Source organism: Protopterus annectens, chromosome 7.part0, assembly GCF_019279795.1.
Source record: "Protopterus annectens isolate FY-2018-M chromosome 7.part0, PAN1.0, whole genome shotgun sequence".
Classification (NCBI taxonomy): Eukaryota; Metazoa; Chordata; order Ceratodontiformes; family Protopteridae; genus Protopterus; species Protopterus annectens.
Window position 1 is genome coordinate 1,982,986,291 of NC_056739.1, and position 26,204 is coordinate 1,983,012,494.

At 41.3% G+C, this 26,204-nt stretch overlaps 1 protein-coding gene across 2 annotated transcripts in view; it reads left to right on the plus strand.

Annotated features, from left to right (window-relative positions):
* Positions 1-1,546: 1,546 nt before the first annotated feature.
* SLC41A3 (solute carrier family 41 member 3) overlaps positions 1,547-26,204 on the plus strand; it is a 1,429,505-nt gene continuing 1,404,847 nt past the window's right edge. The window contains exon 1 of one of the 2 annotated variants that reach the window (XM_044078408.1): positions 1,547-1,597. The gene's annotated coding sequence lies outside the window, so the exon portion shown is untranslated. Of the gene's footprint in view, positions 1,598-12,383; positions 12,757-26,204 lie in introns of those variants that run through there. The other variant, XM_044078407.1, reaches the window with a different exon arrangement.

Consider the following 26,204-nt stretch of genomic DNA (forward strand, 5'->3'; position numbering starts at 1 on the left):
GCTGAGAATAGAGTTTGGAAAGAGGTATTTGGATGTGTGGGGAGTATTGATAGTAGGGCATATATGGGGACATTCCAGGGTCCTAAGCCTACTAAAGAAAATTTTGTTACTCAGAATAAGACAGATACTATGTATTATGTGTCTGTTTACAACATTAAAAGTGAGGAAATGAGAACTTTAGTGGAATATTATTGGAATTATTTAATTGGAGATAGGTATTTGGCAAGAATTTTACCACCTAAACCCCTATTTTCTTATAAAAGGGGAAGGAATTTGAAGGATATGGTGGTACATGGGAAGTTTAGTTTACCAGTGGTGGTTATACCTTCTTCTTTAACTTTTAAGGGAACATTAAATGCAGTATTTGTAAACAGGTAGAGAAAGCCTTTTATAGTATAAATGGGACGAATTTTGAACCTAGAGAAGTTTATTCTTGTAGGAGTAAAGGAGTTGCTTATGCCTTCAGATGCCCCTGTGCCTTATTTTACATAGGAGAAACTAAGAGAGAATTTTGTATCAGATTCATGGAACATATAAGGGATGTTAGAAATAAAAGGGAGGATAAAACAATTTCCCTGCATTTTAAAATGTTACATGATAGTGATGCTTCTAAATTAAAAGGTACTGTTTTGGAAACAGTGAAATGTTTCTGTGGAGATGAAAATTTATTGAAACATAAGTTAAAGTATAAAGAAAGCATATATATTTTAAAATATAAGACATTAGTGCCTAATGGCCTTAATAATGATTTAAATTGGAAATGTCTGCTTTAAATTTTTATTAATTTATTGTATAATTGATGTGAATTTGTGGAATACGTATATAAAGATGTGTTTTTGGTTGTTACTTTTGTTACTCTTTGAAGGTGGTTACACGAGGCGCTAGAGAAGAGAAAGAAGGAATAAAAGTTTTAACTTTCTTGCCTTGTGATTTATTTGTACCACAGTCGGTGGTTTGGGTCAGAGTTGTATTTCTTCAGACAGATAGATAGAGTCTCAATTTTAAAGACAAAGGCATTGGTGTCAGTAAAATAAAATGATCTTTAAGTTATTTACATGTTATTTCAGCTTTCTTTTTGCTGCTGTTGTGTACATGCAGACTTCTTTAAAAGACAATAACTTATCCTGTTGAATAACTGTCATTACTCAGTTTACTATTTTCATATATGAGAAGTTGGCGTGTTTTAAAGATATAATAAAAATAATAAACACCAAGCGGAAAAACTGAAAAGAAATCCTGCTTCTACATTGACATGAACTTCAAATCCAAAAATACTTCTGATACAACTGCTATTTTTGAATGTTCATTTGCCCTTGCTGTAGCTTTCACTGTGTAGTGAACGTGCCCACTTTCCTTACTGTCTTAAGGAGTTGGAGGCATGAAATACCAAGGCTCATAAACTGCCAAGTGGGCTGAAATTTAAGCCTGCTCATGAGCATTATGTGAAAGTAGCATGAGCATGCGAGTACGTATGTGTTTTCATATGCTTCGATGGGATGCAGCTGGCGGTGTCTTATTACATGTTGCTCTCTTAGAAGTCGAAACTGATATCTGTTTCCTACCTCACTCACTTAACACAGCAGCTAAAGGCTAGCAGGTAACATTGGTATTACTTCAACTATATTTAAACAATGTAATAATTGTTCTCACTTGTATGTCTGTGAAAAAAATAGCATTGCCATTGTAATTTCTGTATATGGAGTGATGCATATGTGATTTGTCTGTTTTTTTTACCCTTCTCATTTTAAAACTGCATGACAGTGCTTGGATTATTTGAAGTATGACCCAGTCTTTCTGAACAGTAAGTGCAGAGTTAACAAGTTGATACGATTTGGTTAGCCACTTCAACACAGTACAGTTAGTACTGTAGTCAATGACATTTTTTTTCAGAATTTTGTCTGTGTATATGGGACTGTTTAAAAGGTTTGACTGAAAATTTTGAAAATATTATAACAATACAGTAATTTGCAAAATCATTTCCAGAGCAGCAGTTAGTGCAGAGGACTAAAGCTCTGACTTCTTGATAAGCTACTTGTGGTGCCAAAGGAATATGCTGTGACCCTGAGCAAATCAGGCCAGGCAGTGCTTTGGGACAGGTGAGAATCTGGGTTACGCTCCTCAATGGACTGCATGCCTATTAACTATTTATGGTAATACAGACTTTACGTGCCATGGACCATATAACAGCTTCAATATTTATAAGAAGTTGTTGAGTGTTTTTTGTGTGTTCTTGCAAAAAAAAAGCAAGATTTTGAATGTGTAATTCTATCAGACACTAAGCTGAACTTTATTGCCTTTATTGAGTTCATTGCCATGAGTTAGAATGACAACAGATTACGCCATCCTGTACGGGGAGTTATTTGGGGATGTATGTACTATTTCTTACTATACCTTACGGAAATGAGTGGCTATATGCTATGATACTGTGGAGATTATTTATGTTCTTAAAACTGCTAAGCATGCAGTGCTTTTTCGGGTATCTGTGCAAGAACAGGCAGGAGAAATTATACTGATTTACAAACAAGCACGGGATAAGCCAGCAAACATTTATGCATGAAACCTGTTTGCATTTTCACAGCATGGATGCATTTGTAGTGTCAGTTTTGCAGAAGAGGCATTGGTCAAATTTAACATGCCTACTGATATCTCAGCATGGGATTTCTTTTTCTTAAAATTAATTAATCTGCACAAATGAAAGATGTAAGGCAAATACAACACATCCATCATAGAGAACATCAACATTTTATTAAAGTGGATAACAATAACTGGGTGCCACACACACTTCCAACTCCATTCCTCTTTGACACACACTTCTCTGACAAGAAAGCTGATATGAAGGGATAATGTCTAACCATGTTTGCTGAGAACTGCAAACTTGGAGCAGTTAGCAAATTCCATTGTGCTACTCAAATTCTCAAGCAAGGACTAGAACAAACAAATGATTGGTGTGTCAGTCATGGGATCACTGTCAACACCAAGAAATGCAGCAGTTTGTTTCATATTTTTAGCAACACTACTGCACACTGAACAAGAAAACATCCCACTTAAATAAATCTGACAAAGTAATCAAGGATGTGGTTGTATATGTCAAAACACTTCTTCAACCACTATGTCTCCGGTTAGAACATTCTACTACTTTCTACAAATTAAGTGGTGTGGTATCTCCTCAAGGACCAAAGAAGTTATATTCCCCTTTATTCCTCCCTTATTGAAATACTCATAACATTGAAATATCATTTAAAATTATGCCCCCTTTTTGCATATACCTCACTAAGTACCGAAATCGTGGAAACAACCATATACATAATAATGACAATACCAATTAAATGTAGTAAATTAAGTGACCCCAGCAGTAATCCAGATGGATAGGTCAATTAAGCTATATTCCATTTCTGCTCTCTGATGACTACAATAAACCTATTCTTCACATAATTACATACACTACAGTTAAAACAAGGAAAACTTAATTTTCTTTCTATATTCACAAAAGTTTCACCCTTATAACATGACATTTATTTTACATTATGGTTATTCTTATAGGCATATTTAGGTTTTTCACCTACTGTTTTATTTATTTCAGGAGATACAAAGTTTTCCAGTCATTCTCAATCATTTTCATAATGATTAACAAATCTAAGCTAGGGGGCATTATGCAATGAAAACAGAAATTCAAGCAATCTGATATTCTGTTCAGCCACAGCACTAGAGCAGGTACTTAACAACAATATTGTTGCAGTAACGCCAGGCACTGCATGATTTCATCACAAAAACCTGGTTATCACTTATCCTTTTTGTGTCGTCCATTAAACAAAATTAAAGGAATTATATCTTCTAGGATAGGGAGTAGACACTGTAGGTAACGTGCCTTAACAACCACATAGTAAGCAGAATATTATGGTAGACAAGATATACCTATAGCTGCATGTTCTTTTGCTGAGCACTTTGGTTTCTTCTCAAGTACATTAAGTGAATTAACAATCCACTGAACTGCCCTTAGGTATGTGCGCATTATTGTGCTTAAGTGACTAAGTCCATGTGTCCTGCAGTAAACCAGCATTTTCTCCAAAATTTATTCTCTGTTTGATTGGATGACTACTTTGGAAATAAAAGGTATTTACTTTTCCAGTTACAGTTGGCAAACTCAAAAGAAGTCTCTTAGGAGGCTCTGAGTTTGCGAGATTCATACACTGAACATTGCCCACATGTGTAAGGGAACTGCCAATTCTATAAATAGACCTTAGATATGCATATAATGTTTACATTCAAGTGAAAAAGTGCATGTGGCTTGCAGTGAACCAACATCTTTGCTGCTGTGCTAATTAAATTGTATTGGGGGCTGTCAAAACTGCTGTCAAACCACTGCAGTTCAAAGACAGAAAAGAAAAGCTTTTAGTATGCAGATTCAGTGATGTCAAGCAAGGCATAAATAAAATCATTGTTATCTTCCATTCCTACAAGATGCAAAACACAATATCACAACTTTGCTAGCCCTCTCAAGTCACAACTTCAGTTAAAGTAGTTAAGCTTGGATGTAGTGCTTATAAAAGTACTAGACTGTCAGCCTTTAAAGGTGTTACTATATTCCGTATTCATGTTTTGTTCTGCACGTTTGTATCACAGCGCTGCTGAGACAGCCTGGGTCATGGTTGAAATGATCTTGCAGTCAGTCCACCTACCCCATTAAAAATATATAAATAAATAAGTAAATGGGTGTTCTGTCTCCTAAAATGCAAAACATCACAACTCCAACTAGAGAAAAAACATTTATAATACTAAATGCTGGATTTTTTAAAGAAATCATTTTTTAACAAAAACCCATTTAGTGGGCAAAAATGTTCAAATAAAAGTTACAATCATTTATAACAGTGACCCTAGCAGAACTCATTTAATAGTATTAAATGTATACATATGTAGATAGATAATGGCTTTCATTCAACTTTTATGACAAAAGATTAACATATCAGGTGTATTATGTTATTCACCTTGTTCCTCAGTATAAATAAGGAACCTATTGCACTGCAACTTTACCTCCAGTTTGACCATTTCTCCAAAATCTTTTTTTCCTCATGTAGGTCCTGCATCAAAACTTTTAGTAACTCAGTATTGGGGGGGGGGGCAACTTTTTCTTCACAATGTCTTAACCTTTTGGCTGACTAAAAAGTGTTATTACATGTGCATTCATGTGCCCTACATATGCCTGGCAGGATTAAGTATACCAGAAAATACAGAGGGGGTAAAAGCAACATGTTGCTGGTATACTGTATTAGACTGCTCTTGAAGTGTGTTTTTTAAATGACTCTAGAGATGGGCAATTCAAGAATATATGCTTCCAATCCCATAACTCCCAGCATCACATCTGTGGGCCTCTGAAAGCATCTTCCCAAACCCTAGATGGAGTTTAAAGTACGTAATAAACACTGATAGCAAATGAAATAGTAGCATCTGGACTTTGTTGCAGTAAAACTAAAATCTCTGTCCATTCTTCAGATGTGATACTCAAGGAAAGCTCCCTTTCTCACATGTTTGAAGTTGTTTGTCCTCTAAACTGTTGAGATTATAAGAATTTTATACTTTCTGGTCATGCTACCCTTATTTCCTATGTCTGGATTTCTGAAGACTTTATCAGACAGGCATCGTAAAAGCCAATCTGACTTCAAGTAAGCAAGCATTCATTTTCTCTTTATTATATTTCTATTTTAAGACGCTGTATAATTAATTCCCTGTCTTCAACTGGCACCCTAAAGGCTCCCTGGAAGCCCTCCCAAATTGTTACAGTGTCCCCTGCTTTTATTTGATCCCACAATTAGAAGGAAAAAGTCTACCAAATGCTACTTTTTGTAATTATTTTAAAATACTGTATGTTATCTGTGTTTCTATAAAGTATTATACAACATGTCACAGAGCCCCCTTGGTACCTCCAACCAACCAACATGACAAAAACAGTCAGGGAAGTACAGTTTAGGTACTTAAAAGTTGTTAAAATATTTGTTCCATCCATACCTCTCAACCTGTTATCGCAAGAAATCTGGTCAAAGCCACAAATAATGTGGGATCGAAGGCCCAAAAACAGAATAACAGGTTTTGCATTAGCATGACTTTTTATGAAGAATATGAAGTTTGAAAGTCAAATGTTTGCCATTATTGTCTAACTTCAGTCCTCAGTGATTTACCAGAAAAACACAATTTTATGAGAAGCAGACAAAAAATGTTGTTGTTTGTCTTTCAGCTTTTCCCGGTTAGGGGTCGCCACAGCGGAACTCCGGTCCGCTAATGATTGGCAGTTTTTTTTTTATGGTGTCGAATTGCCAGCCTGATGCCCAACCTTCAACGAAGCCACGCCCATTCAATGCATGTCTTTCGAACGCCCACTTGACCGCGGGGAGGACATGCAGACTCCACACAGAAGGCACTCCCAACCCAAGCTGAGAATCGAACAGGAGAACCTCTTGCTGTGAGGTTAACAATGCTACCACTGCACCACCGCAGAAGTACAGAAACAGAGGAAAAATAGGAGTCAAAAACCTGGGCATTCTGCGAAAATCTGTACAGTTGAGAGGTGTACATGTGATAAAAATGCAAAGCAAAATGTTACAACTCCATAACCACTCAGACACAGAAACACACTGCCACAGACAACATATAGACACTGGGCCATACCTCTCAACTGTACAGATTTTTGCCTCATATTTTTAGTCTGTTCCTCATTAAATGTACTTTTTCTGCCAAAGTAATTAAATAATAACATACTTTTGAGTTTCAGACACCATATGCTTTTGAACATGCACATTAACACAAATCATGTTATTCTAGCAACTTTTTAAGTTTCTAAGAGCATTTTTTTTAAATCTGGCCATGTTTTTGGGCCTTTGTCCTTCCATTATTTTAGGATTTGACTAGATTTCTAGTGCTAAGAAGTTAAGAGGTATGTGGCGTCCACAATCACAAATACATTAAGAGCCACACGTACACACCTGCAAATACACAGATTCACAGAATATTATTTCCACATACCTTATCAACTGTACAGATTTTTGCAGAATGTCCAGATTTTTGCCATATATTTTCATCCATTTTTCATAAAATTGTGGTTTTCTGGCAAATTAGTGGCAAATCATTAAAGACTGAAGCTAGAAAATAATGATAGACATTTGAGTTTCAGACATCATACCCTTCAGAAAATTCATAGGTTCATACCAGGCAATCTGCCCTAGGGCATTTATAAGCCTAGTCAGAGTGTGTTTGGCTTTCGCCACCCATTTTAAATTTATTTTGCTATGTCCTTTTTCGAGGTTAGTATACTGTACCTCTGTCTAACAGTGACACAGAGGTGATACCCGGGGTAAACCTACGATCTCCCATCCACTCATCAAGATTCCTTTTGAAGAGAGTCAGTGAGGGACTCTGCCTAACTTGGACTGGGATTTTATTCCAGAGTGAAGGGAGCCTCTGGGTTATGAATCTGTCCCTCCAGCATGTCCTATTTATTTCAGTGCTGAGGTTCAAGTCTCTCGAGCGCGTAGCTCAATGGGATTTGGATTTTCTGAGGTGTAGCATGTCCATTAATTCCGGGTTGGACATGGTTTTATATGTCAGGCACAGATTGCCTCTGAGCAGGCGGTATGCCACTGAGTAGAGCTGGAGTTTCTTTAACCGGGCAGCATATGGCATCTGTTTGAGCCCTTTGATCCTCTTGGTGAGGTACTTTTGGAGTCTTTCCAGTTGCTGCAGGTGTCTGGCAAGGTACATCCCAAAAGGGGCATTGTACTCAATTATGGGCCTGATGAGGGATGAGTAAAGAGGCACGATGACCTCCCCTGATCTAGATGTGAATCCCTTCATGATTAGGTGGGCTATATAAAATGTTTTTCTAACCACTTTGGCCACGTAGTTGTCAAATGAGAGATTGCTATCAACTTGGGTCCCCAGGTCCCTAATTACTTCTTCTGTACTTAATGGATTACCACCTATGTGGTAATTTGTGGGCACTTTGTTTTGGACAAAGGGGATGACTATACACTTTTTGGCGTTTAGCTTGAGGCCATGGCTCTGGCACCAGTTGTCTGTTTTTATGAGGCCCTTTTGGAGGATGCTTGTGTCGGCTGGAGAGTCGATTATGGTGCCCAGTTTGCAGTCATCTGCAAACTTGGTCAGCCACAGTCCTTCCGTGTTGGCCTGTACCTCCGAGAAATATATACCGAACAAGAGAGGTCCGAGGACTGAGCCTTGTGGGATGCCACTTGTAACTGGTTTGGAGTCTGACATGGCTCCAGCAATTCTAACCATGTGGGTTCTGTCCTTGAGCCAGTTTGCAACCCATCTAGTGACATAGGGGTTTATATTTAAGCTGGTGAGCTTATCTATAATGCCCGAGTGGGGTATTGTATCGAAGGCTTTTGCGCGGTCTAGGTAGGCTGTGTGGACCACCTTCCCCTCATCAATGGCCTTGGTGACTGTTTCAAAGAAATCAACCAGGTTTAAGGGGCAGGATCTGCCCTTAACAAAGCTGAACTGGGTAGGATCCAGTGTCTGTAGGTCCCCAATATCTTTATTTATGAGGTCCATGATGATCCTTTCCATAGCTTTGCAGACCAAGCTAGTCAGGCTTATGGGGCGATAGTTCCAGGATCCATTGAGGCACCACCTTTGTGGAGAGGGACCACTGTTGCTGTACGCCACTCTTTGGGTACATATCCTGTAGTAAGGCTGAGATTGAACAGTAGTTTTATGTTTGGGTTTAGCTCTTTTTGGAGTTCATGTAGGAAGCAGCCCGGGACACAGTCTGGTCCCATTGATGCTGTGTTTTTTGCTTTGGAGAGGGAGGCTCTTACCTGAGCATCTGAGATGTCAGGGGGGCAGCACTCTGCTGGGATAGATATTTGCCCTTTTGGTGGGGAGGGGGGGAAGAAGTTTGCGCTGAACCTGTCAGCTAGGATGTTGGCAATGTCTGTGGGTTCGATGTATTTTTTGTCATTTTTGGATTAATTCTGAGCATATCTGGGAATTCCCACCCAGGTTCCTAACATAACTAAAGAAAGCCTTGTGATTATCCTTAGTGTCCTGTGCAATTTTTCTCTCGAAGCTGGCCTTAGACGATTTTATGAGTGCCCGTAGTTTTTTGCTAATACTGATCAGAGATGCCTTCCCTTTTTGGGATTTTGCTCTATCATGTAGTAGCTTCTTCCTTCTATTGTATAGGTTGTTTATGGCTGGGGTCCACCAGACAGGACGTCTGCCTTTGGAGGATTGGGTCTTGGTTTTATTTGGGATTGCATGATCCATGCATTCCTGAAGGTGTTCATAGAATGCGTTTATAAAGGATTCTGCAGTCTAGGCTGTATTTTCCACAGGCTTGGGAGCTTTGAAGGATTCCACCTCGGTTTTGAGGAGTGTGAAATTTGCTTTAGAGAAGTTTTTCACTGTGGTTTTCTGGGCAGGGGGTGGGGTCGGGATGTGAATATCCAGTGAGATTAGTTTATGGTCTGATCTTACCAGTGAGGGATACACTTCTGGTCTGGAGCATAGAGTTCCCATGTTGGTGATGATCAGGTCCAGTACGTTTTTCCCTCTTGTGGGAGTGGTAACAAGTTGTTCCACAGTATTTGAGTTTATAAATTCTAGGAACCTTTGGGCTAGGGTGTTGGAGCTAGAGTAATGCTCCCAGTCTATGTTTGGGTAGTTGAAGTCGCCCAATATAATGGTGTTTGGAGAGACCTTCATATTTTCCAGTGTTCTCAGGAAGGCCGAGTGGGGTTCCTGGGTTTGGGAAGATGGTCTGTAGCAGGCTATAAACTGGAAGGCAGTTTTACCCACTGTTAGTTGCACATGGATAGTCTCTGATGCTTCGTGCTGTGCCACCAACCTGGAGGTGTGGGTATCTTTGACGAATACTGATACTCCCCCCTCCTTTTGTGGTTCGGTCCAAGTTTTGGGGCCAAAAAGCATGGTATGAGGTATAACCTGGTAGTGCTGGGGTGCTCTCGGGAGCCTTGAACCAGGTTTCTGTTACTGCACAGATATCGATGTTCTCCATGCTAAGGAGAGTTTCGAGTTCATGCATCTGGAGGTTTAGACTTCTGGCATTGAGTAGCATTACTATTAGTTTTTTATTCGTTGTCATACTTATGGAGGTGGGTTTGTCTTTTGAGCCTTGCCTAAAAAAGGGACTATGGGGGAAGCAAGAGCCTTTGCCAATATCCAAAAGCCCAGGGGTGACAGGTGCAAGCCATCCCTAGCGAAGCATCGTGGCTTGTCGAGCATGTCATCCCAGACTGACAGGCATTGGATCCCCTTTGAATGACACCAATACTTAAGCCAATTGTTGAAATTGATCATCTTGTCTTCATATTGTGGCATCATTCTTGGTGAGGGTAAGATGCTACTCAAGGTCAGGGTTATACCGGCCTGGGCTACATGCTCAGAGAGCTCCTCTATGTCTCTTTTCATGTAGTCCAGGGAGGTACGTCTCAGGTCATTCACACCAGCATGGACAATGACCGAGTCTTATTTGTACTTGCCTTGGAGTGACCTGAGTGCTTGTGTTATGTGGCGGATCCTAGCACCCGACAGGCAGCTCACCATGACCTTCTCCTTGTTCAGTCTGGTGAGCGTCAGTCAGTGTGCCTGACGATAGTATCAGGTGTGTTGTTTAGCCTTAAGGGCTGTGACTGTTTGGCACACTGGCTTTGTGAGCTATGTGTTGCACGTGTTTTGTTTTGGGGTAGCGGTTGCTTGGGTGTCTGCTTTGGAGGTCTCTGCTGCTTAGGCAGATTTTTATTTAGAGCCTCCGAGTATGTTTTTGTGTGTTTATGTGTTTGGTTTGCTGTCGTGGTAGGTCTATGTGAGACTGGAATCGTAGTGAGTGTGGTTTCCTTCTCCTCCTGACTGGTTACGCCAGTACTGAGTTGAGAGAGCTTAGCCTCCAGTTTGGCTATATGGTTGCATCTCTCACATGTGTTGGAATTTGTTGGGAGGATGAGAGGGTTGTCTGTGTACATGAGGCAGTTGTAACATTGCCTCAAGATTCCCAGATTCACCAGATGGACCAGAGAGGAGATTGACAACTGACCTTTGGACATGCTAGAATAGTATTGGGAATTAATTTATAATTGAAAAAAGGGCCAATGGGGAACAATGTACTCAAGGGGAGTTTGTGAGGGTGTAGTGCTTTTAATTTTTAGTGCTGACTTAGTGAACAAGTGCCAAGTAACTTAAATGCAAAAACGACAAACAGTAACTTTCTTTCAAGTGAAACAAGGAAATAAGTACAGTAAGCAATGCATATATCACTAGGGATCCACAGAAGTGCTGAAAAGCTGCGTTTTGGGTGGAATTAGCGTTTCAGGGAAATAACAAGCAAACAAACAAGCATACAAACAAAGCTAGATTCAGCAGGCCTGGATCTAGTCTATGCTACAGCAAACAAGGTGTACCAATTTCAGTAAGAAGCAGTTCAAATATGCAGGCACTATAAGCCTTCAACCAGAAATTTCCAACTCAGAAGGGCTTTGTACAGCCTCTCCTCCCACAAGAGTGCAGACCACGAACCCTCAATGTAAAATAACTGGCCTGAAGCCCAAGTGCTTAAAACAGAATTAATACACTTTTAGAATAACAGACACTGAGCCCTCAATCAGCAGTTCCCAACTTAGAAAGATGTAAGCTACCTGTTCTGCCACTACAGTGCAGACCACAAACCTTCTTAATGTAAAACAACTGGTTTGAAGCCCAAGTGCTTAAACTAAAAGACTTAGAATGAGTTACACCAAGTAGTAATAAATACAACTGAGTACTATTAAGATGATGCAAAAGCAAAATAAAGTAGGAAGAAACACAAATCATGCTAATGAAAAACATGTTATTCTGTCAACTTTCCAAGTTTTTAAGAGCAATATTTAAAAAATGCCCCTATTTTTGGCCTTTGTCTGACTTTATGTCTTTGTCCAGATTTCTTCCTCTACGAGGTTGAGAGGTATGCGGGTCTCAACTTTTACCTCCAGAGTTAAGGACAACTCAAAAAATAAATAATCGGGAAAAAGCCCAAATTAGTAGCATTTTCGATACGCTGGTTCTATTTATTTATACCTTGTAAAAACAATTTATAATTTTTGGAGCAGTGAGCAAACGGAGAACAAACTAGCAGGTATTCCAAACACATCTGAACAGTCGATTGCACCGCTATGATTAGTAATAGTTTGTCATTTCTAAAACAGAATATATGAGGTATTACATTATATAAATGAAAACGGAATACTTTTTCTAAGTACAACAAATATTCCGTGGACGTGACTACTTATTTTCCTTTTGACGCACGCCTTGCATAACAACACTCCAGCAGGCAATGTTACAGTGGTACTAATGGGCGGAGCTTGGTTATTGTTGGGTATTGCGGTTGTCCGAGAATAAGATTTGCAGAATTTTTTTGGTCTCTGTAAGCGCAGTAATGAATCCCCGAAAACTGTTTTGCATGTATTATGATATAGTTAGGACCCTTAAATATCCTATCCTCTGCTTGTGAATACGGATCGTAGGCCCTCTCGCTGTCAATATTTTAAATTTGCCAGATTTATAGATGTTAGACGTGGCTTCCTTTCTGCAAGGAGTGTCATAACATTACTTATTCATTTTTCCACTGCAATTTAGTGTCAATGCACGCAACAGTTGAGTTAGGGGCATATATTAATGATCAAATACCGAGTGGTCGCAGTGTATACGTTTTAAATTCAGATTAAGAGTCTCCTCTGTTATTCAAAAATCGAGGTAAGTAGTTCTGAAATATGGTTTAGGTTCAGTGGCGTTTTCACGGCTAATAAGCTGAAGATGTTTAATAAAACTGGACACCAATCCAATGCTATCTTCTCATAAAACCTAATAATAAGTTGCAACCCTTCCAAAAACTATGTACATGACTTCCAGTTTACATCTCTGTCACCAAGCTGTAAGTTCCAAGAGACCCACCACCTTTGTTTCACTACGATTCCCAGAATTCCTTTCAACTCGCAAAAGTATTGGGTAATTCAAAAATTCGTTTACCAGAGTAACCTCGTATTTTTCATCGACTCGTATTGTTGGAAGTTTATATTTTGGCGCATAGACTAAGCAGATTGTTTGTATTGTGTTCTCTTTTTGGCAACTTGGTTTTATGTGGTTATTTTCTGATGCAAGCTTTATCTTTTTTAGGTTTGAGACAAAGTCTGTCCGGGAAAATAAAAGTCATAAGGCAATAATCCTGAAATTAACAGAACAACGAAGCATTATTGTAAGACTCGTTCACCTCAGCTGTGATTTAATGTACTTGCATGGCATTATTACACACTACACTGCCAACTGACGATTCGCTCCCTATTGACTCTTACACTTTGATTAATCGGGTTTCCTCAAAGTCAGGTTAATGGGATCATAACATGTCGAGTGTTAATTCAGTAAGAGTAACATAAATCATTTTGAATCAAAAATTAAAAGTCCATGTGCCTCATGGAAAGGGTCTCCTGTGCATTCGAGGTTATGATTTTTTTACCTAATATCAACGGTGCATAATACAGAACCATGGTAATTAATCAGAGAACGTTTTTATAAATACGATGTAATAAATTTAGCCATTGTGTAAGTTTCCTAGTTGGAGCTGATACTGAGCATGCCACATTTTGGGGATGGAAGGCTGAGAGTTATGACTGGGTCATACATACCTTACTAAATACATACTACACTAAGTTTAAACAAACATTCCTTGTCACTAACAAGACAGGGTCTACTATCACTTTGCTAACCGGACAGACGCAGTGGACACTGTCCGTTTTCGAGGGTGACTTGGCTGGGAGCAATGTCTGGTTAAGTAACTTGCTTAAGTTCACAAAATATTCAGATAAGGGCCGAGATACTCTGTTGTAGTAAGCACTTCTATTGTGAAAATAAGGAACTGTTTCTTTTTCTGATTCTCTGCTATGATATTTAAGAGTCAACATGATTTTCATTACTCGGATTTAGAAAGATATGGTGAAGTCTAATTGTAGAGCAATTGTGCCTCCTATTTTAATAGTAAACCATTAGCTAAACAGTGACCGCAACCTCATTTTTACTGATAGTGAAACTGGTCTATTTAGATTTCTGCCACTGCCGTGGTCATACTTAGAATACCAGTATATGCACATTCAGAATATGAACAAGTTCTTTCGTATAGTATTGCAGTAGTGTGTATCACAAAATTACTGCATACATAAGTAACTTGGATAATTTTGACTGATGACAAGTTATCTGAAAATATTCCTTCAGTGGGTTTGTAAGCAAAATTATGGTGTGGATTGTAACGTTTATAGGGTGAGACGCTAATATCAGAGTAATAGGCTTAGGGTACCAGGCCTGATAAATGTACTGTACGGTAAGGATGTGTTTTTTTGTGCACAGGGTGTGAAGTAAATTTAGCAGATACATTTAGTAGAATAGTCTCTGGAGAAAGGCCTTGCAGTTTGTTTATGCTAGTAATACCAGGTCACAGTAAGTCATAGGTTCATAGGTTCATACTAGGCTATCTGCCCAAGGGCATTTATAAGCCTAGCCCATAGTTATGTGGCTTTCGCCACCCCTTTAGTTTGAATAAAAACTATGCCTATCATTTTGCTGTGCCTCTGTCAAGCAGTGACACTGAAGTAATCCCTGGGGTATATCTGCAATCTCCCATCCATTGGTCAAGATTCCTCTTGAACAAGGCCAGAGAGGTGCTCTGCCTCACATGTACCGGGATTTTGTTCCACAGCATAGGGAGTCTCTGGGTGATGAATCTGTCCCTCCAGCACGTTCTATTTATAACCGTGTCAAGGTTTAAGTCTCCGCCCTTGTGGTTCTGAGGGATCTAGATTTTTGAGGTGAAGCATATTCATCAAATCTGGGTTTGACATGGCCTTATATGTCAGGCACAGGTCACCTCTGAGCAAGCGGTATGAGACTGAATAGAGCTGGAGTTCTTTCAGTCGGGCAGCATAAGACATATTTTTGAGACCCTTTATCCTTTTGGTGAGGAACTTTTGGGGCCTTTCAAGCTGCAGCAGGTGTCTGGTCAGATACATTCCGAACGGGGCATTGTACTCAATCATAGGTCTAATAAGTGATGAGTACAGGGGGACGATGACCTCCCTTGATCTAGATGTGAATCCCTTCATGATCAGGTGGGTGATATAGAAGGTTTTCCTAACTACTTTAGCAACATGAGTGTCAAACGAAAGGCTACTGTCAACCTGGGTCCCCAGATCTCTGATGGATTGCCACCTATATGGTAGCTAGGGGTAACCTTGTTTTTCCCGAAGGGTATGACTATGCATTTTTTGGCGTTTAACTTCAGGCCATGGCTCTGGCACCAGTTATCCGTTTCTGTGAGGCCCTTCTGGAGGATATCTGTGTCAGATGTGTTTTCGACTATGGCGCCCAGTTTGCAGTCATCTGCAAACTTTGTCAGCCATAACCCTCCTGTGTTTGCTTGTACTTCAGAAAAGTAGATGCCGAACAAGAGTGGACCCAGGACTGAGCCCTGTGGGACACCACTTGTGACAGGCTTTGAGTCTGACATGGCTCCAGCAACTCTGACCCTGTGGGTTCTGTCACTTAGCCAGTTTGCAACCCATCTTGTGATGTATGGGTTTACATTCAAGCTGATGAGTTTTTCGATGATACCTGAGTGGGGTATTGTGTCGAAGGCCTTTGCCAGGTCAAGGTAGGCTGTATGGACTGCCTTTCCCTCATCAATGGCCTTGGTGACTGTCTCGAAAAAGTCAACCAAGTTTAAGAGGCAGGGTCTGCCTTTGACAAAGCCAAACTGAGTTGGATCCAAAGTCTGCAAGTTCCCTATGTCTTTATTTATGAGTTCCATTATGATCCTCTCCATGGCTTTGCAGATAAGGCTTGTCAAGCTAATGGGGCGGTAATTTCCAGGGTCTGTGGAGGCACCGCCCTTATGAAGTGGGACCACAGTCGCCGCGGCGCCACTCCTTGGTGCGTATCCTGAGGTGAGGCTAAGATTAAACAGCTGTCCTAACTGTGGGTTTAATTCCTCGTTGAGTTCATGAAGCACACAGCCGGGGACACCATCCCGTCCCATGGATGCTGTGTTTTTTGCCTTAGTGAGGGCAGTTCTCACCTGGGCGTTGGAGATGTTTGGGGGCTACAATCCTCTGGAATAGATATCTCTCCTTTTGGGGAGAAGTTTGCACTGAACCTGTCAGCCAGTATGTTGGCAATGTGTGTAGGTTCAGTAATTTTCACATCATTTTGAACTAATTCTGAGCATATCTGGGAGTTTCCTCCTAGGTTTCTAACATAGCTAAAGAAGGCCTTATGATTCTCTTTAGAGTCCTTGGCGATTTTTCTCTCAAAATTTGCCTTGGATGATTTTATGAGAGCTCTTAGTTTTTACTTATAATGATCAAAGGTGTCTTACCTTTCAAGGATTTTGCTCTATCTTGTAGTAGCTTCCTCCTTTTGTTGTAGAGCTTGTTTATGGCTGGGGTCCACCAGACTGGACGCTTGCCTTTGGTACAGAGAGTCTTAGTTTTGTTTGGGATTGCCTGATCCATGCAGTCCTGTAGGTGCTGGTAGAAGGCATTTGTAAGTGATTCAGCGGTTTGAGTAATGTTTACCACTGGCTCAGGGGCCTTAAAGGAGACCACACTAGTTTTAGAAGTGTGAAATCGGCTTTTGAGAAGTTTTCACTGTGGTCTTTTTTGTTTCAGGTGGGGCGGGATGAGGACCTCCAGCGAGATTAGTTTATGATCTGATCTCACCAGTGAGGGGTATACTTCGGTGTTGAACATTTTGATCCCATGTTCGTGATGATGAGATCAAGTATGTTTTCTCCTCTTGTGGGGATGGTGACTAGTTGTTCCATGGCATTTGAGTTTATGAACTCCAGGAATCTTTGGGTTAGAGTGTTCGGGCTTGAGTAGTGTTCCCAGTCTATATTAGGGTAGTTGAAGTCACCTAGTATGATGGTGTTTGGAGATACATTTATCCCTTCCAATGTTTTCAGGAAGGCCATGTGAGGTTCCTGAGTTTGAGAGGGTGGCCTGTAACATGCTACAAATTGCAGAGCAGTCTTGCCTATGGTTAATTGCACCTGGATGGTCTCCGATGCATCATGCGTTGCCACCAACCTTGAGGTGTGGGTGTCCTTTATGAATATGGACACCCCCCCTCCTTTCTTGGTGTTGTCTGGATTTTGGGGCCGGAACGCATGATATGAGGTGAAACCTGTTAGTGCTGGGGTGCTCTCAGGAGCCTTGAACCAGGTTTCTGTCACAGCACAGACATCGATGTTCTCCATATTGAGAAGGGCCTCGAGTGCGTGCATCTTGAGATTGAGATTTCTGGCATTGAGCAGCATTACCCTTAGTTTGTTTCCTTTTTGGTGTTCTAGGGTGGTAGGTTTAGAATTTGAGCCTTGCCTAAAAAAGGCACTATGGGGGTGGCAAGAGCCTTTGCCAATATCCGGAAGCCCAGGGGTGACAGGTGCAAGCCGTCCCTTGCGAAGCAGCGTGGCTTGTCCAGCATGTCATCCCAGGCAGACAGATATTGGATCCCCTTTGAATGACACCAGAATTTAAGCCAATTATTAAAGCTGATCATCTTATCACTGTATTGTGGCATCATTCTAGGTGAAGGTAGGATACTGCTCAAGGTCAGGGTCATGCCTGCCTGGGCTACATAATCAGAGAGCTCCTCTATGTCCCTTTTCATGTAGTCCAAGGAGGTACGTCTCAGGTCGTTGACACCAGCGTGGACAATGACTGAGTCGTACTTGTACCTGCTGTTGAGAGACCTGAGTGCTTGCGTTATGTGGCAGATTCTAGCGCCTGACAGGCAGCTTACTGTGACCTTCTCTTTACTCAGTCTGGTGAGCGGGACGTCAGTGTGTCTGACTATGGAATCACCAATGACAAGTGTGTCTGGCATTTTGTTTGGCCTTAAGGGCTGTGACTGTTTGACACTCTGACTGTGTGGTCTATGTGTTGCATGTGTTGGGTCGTGAGGTGGTAGTTGCTTGGGTGTCTGCTTTGGTGGCCTCTGCTGTTTTGGTAAATTTTTGATCAGAGCCTCCGAGTATGTCTTTGTGTGAGTATGTGTATGATTTGAAGTTGTGATGGTACCATGTGTGACCAGGTGATATAGCTTCCACCTTGAAGTAACTGAGATACAAGAACAAATAACTGAATAAACTAATTTTTTTTCACTGAAGTAGAACATTGATCCAGTTGCACCATTTTCAGGCTCAGCTTGTGACAGAGTACAGTAAAAATGAATGATGCAGTAACTGTGAGTACAGAAATCTACAGAAACAAGTTCTCTGGACTATAATTTCAGTACTGTTCTACGTATATAAAATATTGTATGATGGTACTCCTAGAAAGCTGTTCTGTATTGGGTAGTTGTTGTGTCTTTTGGCTTTTCCCTGTTAGGGGTCGTATTGGGTAGTGATGCGTATAATTTATAAGTTATTTTACCTGTATGTGTACTGATTTTGTGACATGCATAAAAGTAAGTACTTAAAGTTAATGGTATAGCTAAAGAGGAGATTCAATGCAATTCTGATGCTTCTGAACTGTTCATTTGTAGCTTTAGGTAATAGGAGAAGTGAGTAATAGTGGCATACACATATTCCTTTTAAATACAAAATTAATTTAGCTTTAATCAGGATTGCCTTATGTCTTGTTTTGGGTCCAAGCATGGGGCTCTGTATGAGTTTGTTGGCTGCTTTTTGAAGGTCCTGTTGGAGTATGATCTCCGAGGATATCGTGTTGCTCTCTATACTAACTTGTGAATTAGTGATAGGAAGTTCTTAGATTACTGCATTTCAATACAGATAATAGTGTATGCAGCAGAAGGTCTGCTCTGTTTTGCTTGGGAAACTATTTCTTACGAGTTTTTCAGAGCGATGTTGCCACCTTGGAAACAGAAGTATGAAGCTAAATACATTTCTAAGTCAGTGCTCGTAGGCATTGCCAGTATTTAGATAATGCCTTAATCTAGGTAAGAGTACACTTATTGTGTGACATACATCCTCTAGGATGCCATGTAAATTTTCAACAGAATCATATGCTATTAAATATTTTTGTTTAATGAGAGATTGGGTTGAACTAAACATTCAAATATTTAAAAAGATGACATGTTCTTGTTGACTTCTGAAGATGAAGAAGTGGACCGGTTTGATGGACATGGTTTGCGTCTAGCAGAAGGACCAAACAGGATTTTTTTTTTGTTAATTTTGCTAAGATTTAATAAGTGATATTTTCTCTTCAGGCAGCTGTGTAGATAAATGTAGTAGATATAGATATCATGGAGTCTTCATAAATAGTGTGATGTCCCCACTCTGAGCCAATAATCAAGGAGTCTGAATCCTCACCACTGGCACTGGAGAGGGATGTGCACTTGGAACAAAAAAATGGGTACACACAGTATTTCTAGATGCAGCTCTCTGCATCAAGTACAATTTCCCTTAAGAGCTCATAGGGAACACACAGCCCATGGTCTGGGTTTCTCTCTCTGTCTATCCACAGGTCTCCAAATAAGGCTTCCCACTGGCACAGATGCAGAGTTAAGTCCTTAGCCAAGTCCTCCACCACTCTGTCTGTGAAACCAGTGCTTCATGTCCCTGCTCCAAGCAGATGACAAACTCTTTGAGATTTGATTTGCACACACAGAGTCACACACACACACACACCTGGGAAAGGCTGGCACAGGTTTACTAGTTATGCTCTTTTCTGACCAGACTATACGGTAGCTACTGCCACCAGCCACTCCCAAGCCAGCTACTCTAAGGCTGTTACAATGGTACCCAATTACACTGAGTGAGGTAGTTTGACCAATGCAGTAAGGCTTGGCCATAGAGTCACCAAACAGATATGAGTATTCTCAGAGATTAAAATATTCTCTAAAGGACCAGACACAATGAAGAGTTTAAATATATTTAATAATAAATAATAAAAGAACATGAAAATACAAAATATTTATTTACAGTAAACACCAGAGTTTCAATCACGTGAAATATTAAAAATAACAAGTGGTCAGGTTCAAACAGTTACAGTAAAACAATACTTAACTAATCTCACTATATTTTCCTGACTGATCCAAAGAATTATTATTCCCTTGCTACTTACTAGAGCAAGGCAACAAGACAAGATGAAGTAGCTGAGTGATCCTTCTATGGCAGGTTTCTGAAACAGAGTGCTGCACTGAGACTTCAGTCTCACTTAGTATTAAACATTATTTTAGTGAAGGATTCCAGAATGACATCACATACATCTGGTCATCTGACTTCTGGTTCCCATGCAAACCCCCCCCCCCTTTTGCTAGAAACTGCCAGGATTTATCACCTTTTTGTCAGTAACACACACAGCTTTGCTAAGATCTGTTGCAGCTCATGGAAGTCATAAAGCTATAAAACACTTTCACAATTCCTACTGGAGCTAATATACCATACTTCTCACAGACATTGCATCTCTGGCTTCATTCAAAACTGTGAGATAAAATCTGCATGGCTTAGACAGAGTCATTTAATTTCTTACTCTTTTAAAGTTTGAAATTGACCTCTTCTCTTCCAGTATTCTCTGTTAAAACATATACATTTGCAGCTGTTACCATAGTGCATGTACATTTTTTTCTTTCCAGCAGGGCATACTGTTGGTACATATTTAACACAAGCAGCTTTACAAATACATTTTTCAACACGAGCATCTGTACAAATCAGTTTGATATAAACAACATATAATTCTTTACAAAATTCCAGCTAGCTGTGTGGGTATATGTTGCACATCCACTTCCCTACGTTTCCTGGCATCGCTGGCAATACCACACATCATCACATCTCTCCCCCTTTTGAAGACTCAAGCTAGCTTTTCAAGTAACCCTTCAGAAACGTTGCTCGAGAGAAATCTGCTGTCTGGGAGTGCATTAACCCATATCCTGTCTTGAGAACCCATCTACATTGGCATTGCTAACCCCACTATGGTGCTGCACTGTCATATCATATGCCTGCAACCCTAGGCTCCACCTTAGTAACTTGGCATTTTGCTGGCTGGCTTGATGTAGCCATGTTAAAGGATTGCGGTCTGTAACTACAGTGAATTTCCTTCCATACATATAGGGTCAAAGTTTCTGCAGTGTCCAAACTATGGCTAGACATTCTTTTTCTACTGCTGCATAACATTCTTCCCTAGGTTGGAGTCTACGGCTGAGATATACCACGGGTGCTCTTCCTCCTGTAAGGAAACCTGGCTGAGTACAGCCCCCAGCCCATGGTTCGAAGCATCCACCTGCACAACAAATTATTTTCTGTAATCTGGACTGGCTAACACAGGTGGTCCTTCCAAAGTCCCTTTAAGCTTTTGGAATGCCTGCTCCCAGGCTGGAGTCCACACTACCTTGTCTGGGCTGTTTTTCCTCATCAGGTCTGTGATGGGAGCAGCTATTGTACTATAATTGGGAACAAACTTTCTATAGTACCCCACTGTCTGCAAGAATGCCCTCACCTACATTTTGGTAACAGGGGCAGGCCACACCTGAATGGCTTCCACTTTGGCAGGTTCTAGCCTGATCTTATCACTCCACACATTCTGTCCCAGACAGGAGACCTCTGCCATTCCCATCTGACACTTACTGGGATTAATGGTCAATCCTGCCCTTTGCAGTCTGTTTAGGACCTCCCTGGCATGCTGAAGGTGCTCAAGCTGGGAATGGCTGTAAATGGCAATATCATCCAGGTAAGCAAGGGCATAATTTCCTGCTCCTGCTAGGATACAATCTACTAGCCTCTGGAAGGTTGCTGGGGTACTTTTCATCCCAAAGGGTATTTTTATGAACTCATATAATCTGAAAGGAATCACAAAGGTGACCTCCCTTTAGCGGTGGGAGTCAAGGGCAACTGCCAGTAGCCCTTGGTCCGATCAGTGGTGGTCATTTACTTAGTCCTACCCAGCTGCTCTAAGACTTCCTATGCATGGGGTAAGCATCTAACTCTCTGTGACTATTTAGTTTCCTGTAGTCCACACAGAACCTGTTGCTGCCATCTTTCTTTGGTACGAGCACCATTGGGGAGGCTGATGGACTGCTGGACTCCTGGATTACCCCCAGTTCCAACATTTCCTGTATCTTCTCCCTTAGGGTCTGTCTGATTCACTCAGGCACTCTGTAAGAGGCCTGGTTGATAGGTATTTGGGGTCCTTTAGTCATATGGTGCTGCACCAGGTGGGTTCACCCATTTTTTTCAGTAAACTTGCCCCCAGTTCCTGTATCTCCTCCCTCCGAGTCTGTCTGACTCACTCAGGCACCCTGTAAGAGGCCTGCTTTATAGGTCTTTGGGGTTCTGCAGCCATGTGATGCTGCACCAGGTGGGTTCACCCATTTTTCCCAGTGAACTTGCCCCCAGTTCCTGTATCTCCTCCCTCCAAGTTTGTCTGACTCACTCAGGCACCCTGTAAGAGGCCTGCTTTATAGGTCTTTGGGGTCCTGCAGCCATGTGGTGCTGCACCAGGTGGGTGCAACCAGGTTTCCTAGTGAACATGCCCCCAAACTCCTGTAACACTGCTTGGCTTTCTTAATCTGGGTAGGGGATAGCTGCTGGGACATTGCTACCCCTTCCACTGAGGTGTCAGTCTGAGCCTCACTGAGGAGATCAGTCACCAGATCCCCCTCAGACTCGTCCTGCCATCCACTGCAAATACTCAACACTGGGGCTTCCCTATCATGGTAAGGTTTCATCATGTTAACATGGTACAATTTGTGTCCCTGCCTCTTGCCTAGCAGTTCTACCATGTAGTTAACATTACTGACCTTCCTTACCACTTTGAAGGCACCCTCCCAAGCTGCCTGCAGCGTACTGTTTCTGATAGGAATGAGAACCATAACCTGCCACCCCACAGCATACTCTTGGGCTGAAGCATGCCTGTCATACCAGACCTTTTTCTTCTGTTGGGCTCTTGCTTCTCCTGGCCCAAGCCCACAAGCTCCGGTTCAGGACATATGCCACAATAGACTTATTTTGAGATTCACAGTTACCCTCCCACTCATTATGAATGAAATCTAAAGGTCCCCTCACCCTATGCCCACTCACCATGAATCAAATCTAAAGGCCCCCTCACCCTATGCTCATACAGCAACTCAATGGATGAAACACCTGTGGATTCCTGGGGTACCTCTCTGTATGTAAACAGCAGATGTGGATAACATTTGTCCCACTCTCTTAAACTGGTCTGCAAATGCCCATAACATGGTCTTTAGTGTAGAGTTTAACCTTTCCACAAGACTGTTAGTGTAGGGATGGTAGGGGGTGATCTTTAGGTGCTTCACCCCACAGTGCCTCCAAGTCATCAGGTCTGGCATAAAATTGGCACCTCCTTCAGTCAGTGTTTCACTCGGGAACCCTACCCTGCTGAAAATCTCTAACAAAGCATTTACCGCTTTCTCTGCCTCGGAGGACAGAGCTACTACTTCAGGGTATCTAGTAGCATAATGTACTTACCACCAGGATATACTTCTTCCGTGTTGAACCTGGTCGTACTCAGGGACCCACAATATCCATTGCTACCCTCTGAAATGGCTTCTGACTCACAGGCAAAGGCATCAAATGAGATTTGACCTTTTCTCCTGCCTTGCCTATCTTTTGGCACTGCTAACAGGTCCTGCAGTACCCTGTTACATCCCTTGCAATCCCACATCACTAGAAGTGTTTCATTATATGTCTCTTGGTATGCTTTATGCCCATATGACCTGTAAAAAGAATGTCATGGGCTATGACTCGAAGTGCCAGATGGTAGACTGTAGGCACTACCAACTGCTGTATTACCTCACCCTCTAGCCCTCTCTCAGGGGTCCACTCTATTAACAGTAACCCTTTGTTCCAGTATACAGACTTCCCCTTTCTTTGAGGATCAGATGCCTCCCTAGCCACCTCCTTCAAGCCTGTTAGTGTAGGATCCAAGAGCTGAGCCTGTCTCAACTCTAACTTTGTAACTCTTCCCAGCTCCCCCTTCCATAGGAAGCATGGTATCCTCTGACAGCAGTGCCTTACTGTCAGCATGGTACTACCACTCACCTCTGTCCTCGCATTCACTCTGTCCAAGGGAACATCAGTACCTACCAGCAGCTGTGGCTTACCTTCAGGCTCACTGCTACAGGGTAGCCACCTCACCAGCCCTGGCTTTAGGTTTCAGGTCTGTCTGGATCTCCCCCCAGGCTACCAGAGTCACATGCCTGTCTCCGAGCCTGAGTGGGTGCAATTGCATGCACACAAGGTACTGCATTATCAAAATCATTCCCTATCAAGACATCTGCAGGGATATTCTGAAACACACCTACTTGCTTTCTTCCTTTTCCACCGTCCCAGTCAAGGTGAACCCTGGACAAAGACATTTGGAATGTGGTCCGTCCTAAAACTCTGGCTGGAGTGGACTGTCCAAGCAAGTACTGTTCCTCTTTAACCACTTCTGGCTTCACAATGGTTGTGTCAGAGGCTGTGTCTCTCTTAGCAGTGGCCTGTTTTCCATCCACTAAGATCAGATGTAAACTTTAGTGGTAGTTTGGTACCCCCATTGTCTCCAGACAACTTCCCCTGGCATACTGTTATTCCCAATTCCTGGCTCCCCCACCTTTTGTTCCTCACTTTGCCTCCATGGACATTTATATGATACATGGCCCCACTGGTTACATTTAAAACATTTAGCCCGTGATTCTGGCTGTGTACCTGAACAAGTGGCTTCCCCATTACTGGACTCTGTTGGGGTGGTTTAGGCTGTCCACCTTGGTTTCCCTTATATCCGTGTGCAGCACTGGGTATCCCTTCCCTATGTAGTGATGCCCTGCTTGCTAAGTAGACCTCCCCTATTTTCCCCCAGCTCATCTGCAGAGTTACACTCTCGATCTGCCAACCAGATTCTCATGTCCTCAGCCAGCGTGCTAAGGGCTTGTTCCCTCATCAAAAGGTATGCCAGCCCTTCCACAGTGGTGACCTGACACCCACTCATGCACCTATGAAAATAAATGCTTAACTCAGCAGTATAGTCACACAAGCTTTCATGTGCCTTGAGTTTATGCTCACAATACTTTTTTTATGCAAGCTTCTGGTGTTAACTTAAAACACTCAAGTAAACATTTCTTTACTTTGTCACAGTTTAAACAATCAATATCACACGATTTTGAAATGGCAGTTACAGCTTTACCATGGAGTAACGGGGTCAGAAACCATACCCAGAGCCCTTGGTCAACATTATACAATTTACATACTCTTTCAGATATATGAAAAAAACTATCAAAACTATCATCCTCTGTAAACTGTGGAAGAAATGTACTGACCTTTACTGCTTCTGGGGTTCGGTTATTCCCTTATTTTATTTTATTTTTATTTTATTTTACATTTGTTAACCGGGCTAGTCTAGCTGGATATATGTCCATTTTCAGTAGAAGCCCAGGGAGAAAAGCTCCAAGCATGAACAGTGATAAAGTTAACAATATATAGAAACATAAAGGATTACATTACAATCTAATATTAGTCTAAAATGAGTAATAATAATACAAATTTTAACTACAACAGTTAATGTATAGAAACATGCAGGAATATAGTACAGAGTAGTATTAGTCTAAAAGGATTAATGAAAATACATTTTCAATTATAGCAGATTTAGAAGAAATTCTACTAACTAATTATATAAAGCACAGTAGAATGTATGAACAAGTCTCAGGTAGGGAAGGGAAACACAAGTGTTATCCTCATACTTCGAAGAAACAGTAGTAACTTGTTTTGGAGACTTAGTTTAGAGGAGTAGGAAAAGGGGTAAGTGAAAGAGTAAAGAAAAACAACAGTCTGGGTTAGTGCATGGACAAAGCCAATGAGTTTTTAGATGTTCTTTAAAAACAGAAGTAGAAGCAAGGGTGGATAATTCCGAGGGAAGCTGGTTCCAGAGTTTTCCTGCAGTGTTTGAGAATAGTGAATCCCCAGCTTTGTTATTAGCTTTATTTGAGGAAACTAGGAGCTTATTAGCAGAGCACAGTGTGGATAGATTTGTATAGGGTGAAATTAGATTGGTGAGGATAGGTGTGTTGTTAGGGTGGTATAGGATTTTTTGAGTAATAAGTAATTGTTGACAGAGTATATGGTTTTTCAGTTCTAGCCATCCTAGTTGTTTGAGGTTAAGGCAGTAGTGAGTTTTAAAGGGGGAGCTAATGATGAATCTAGCTAT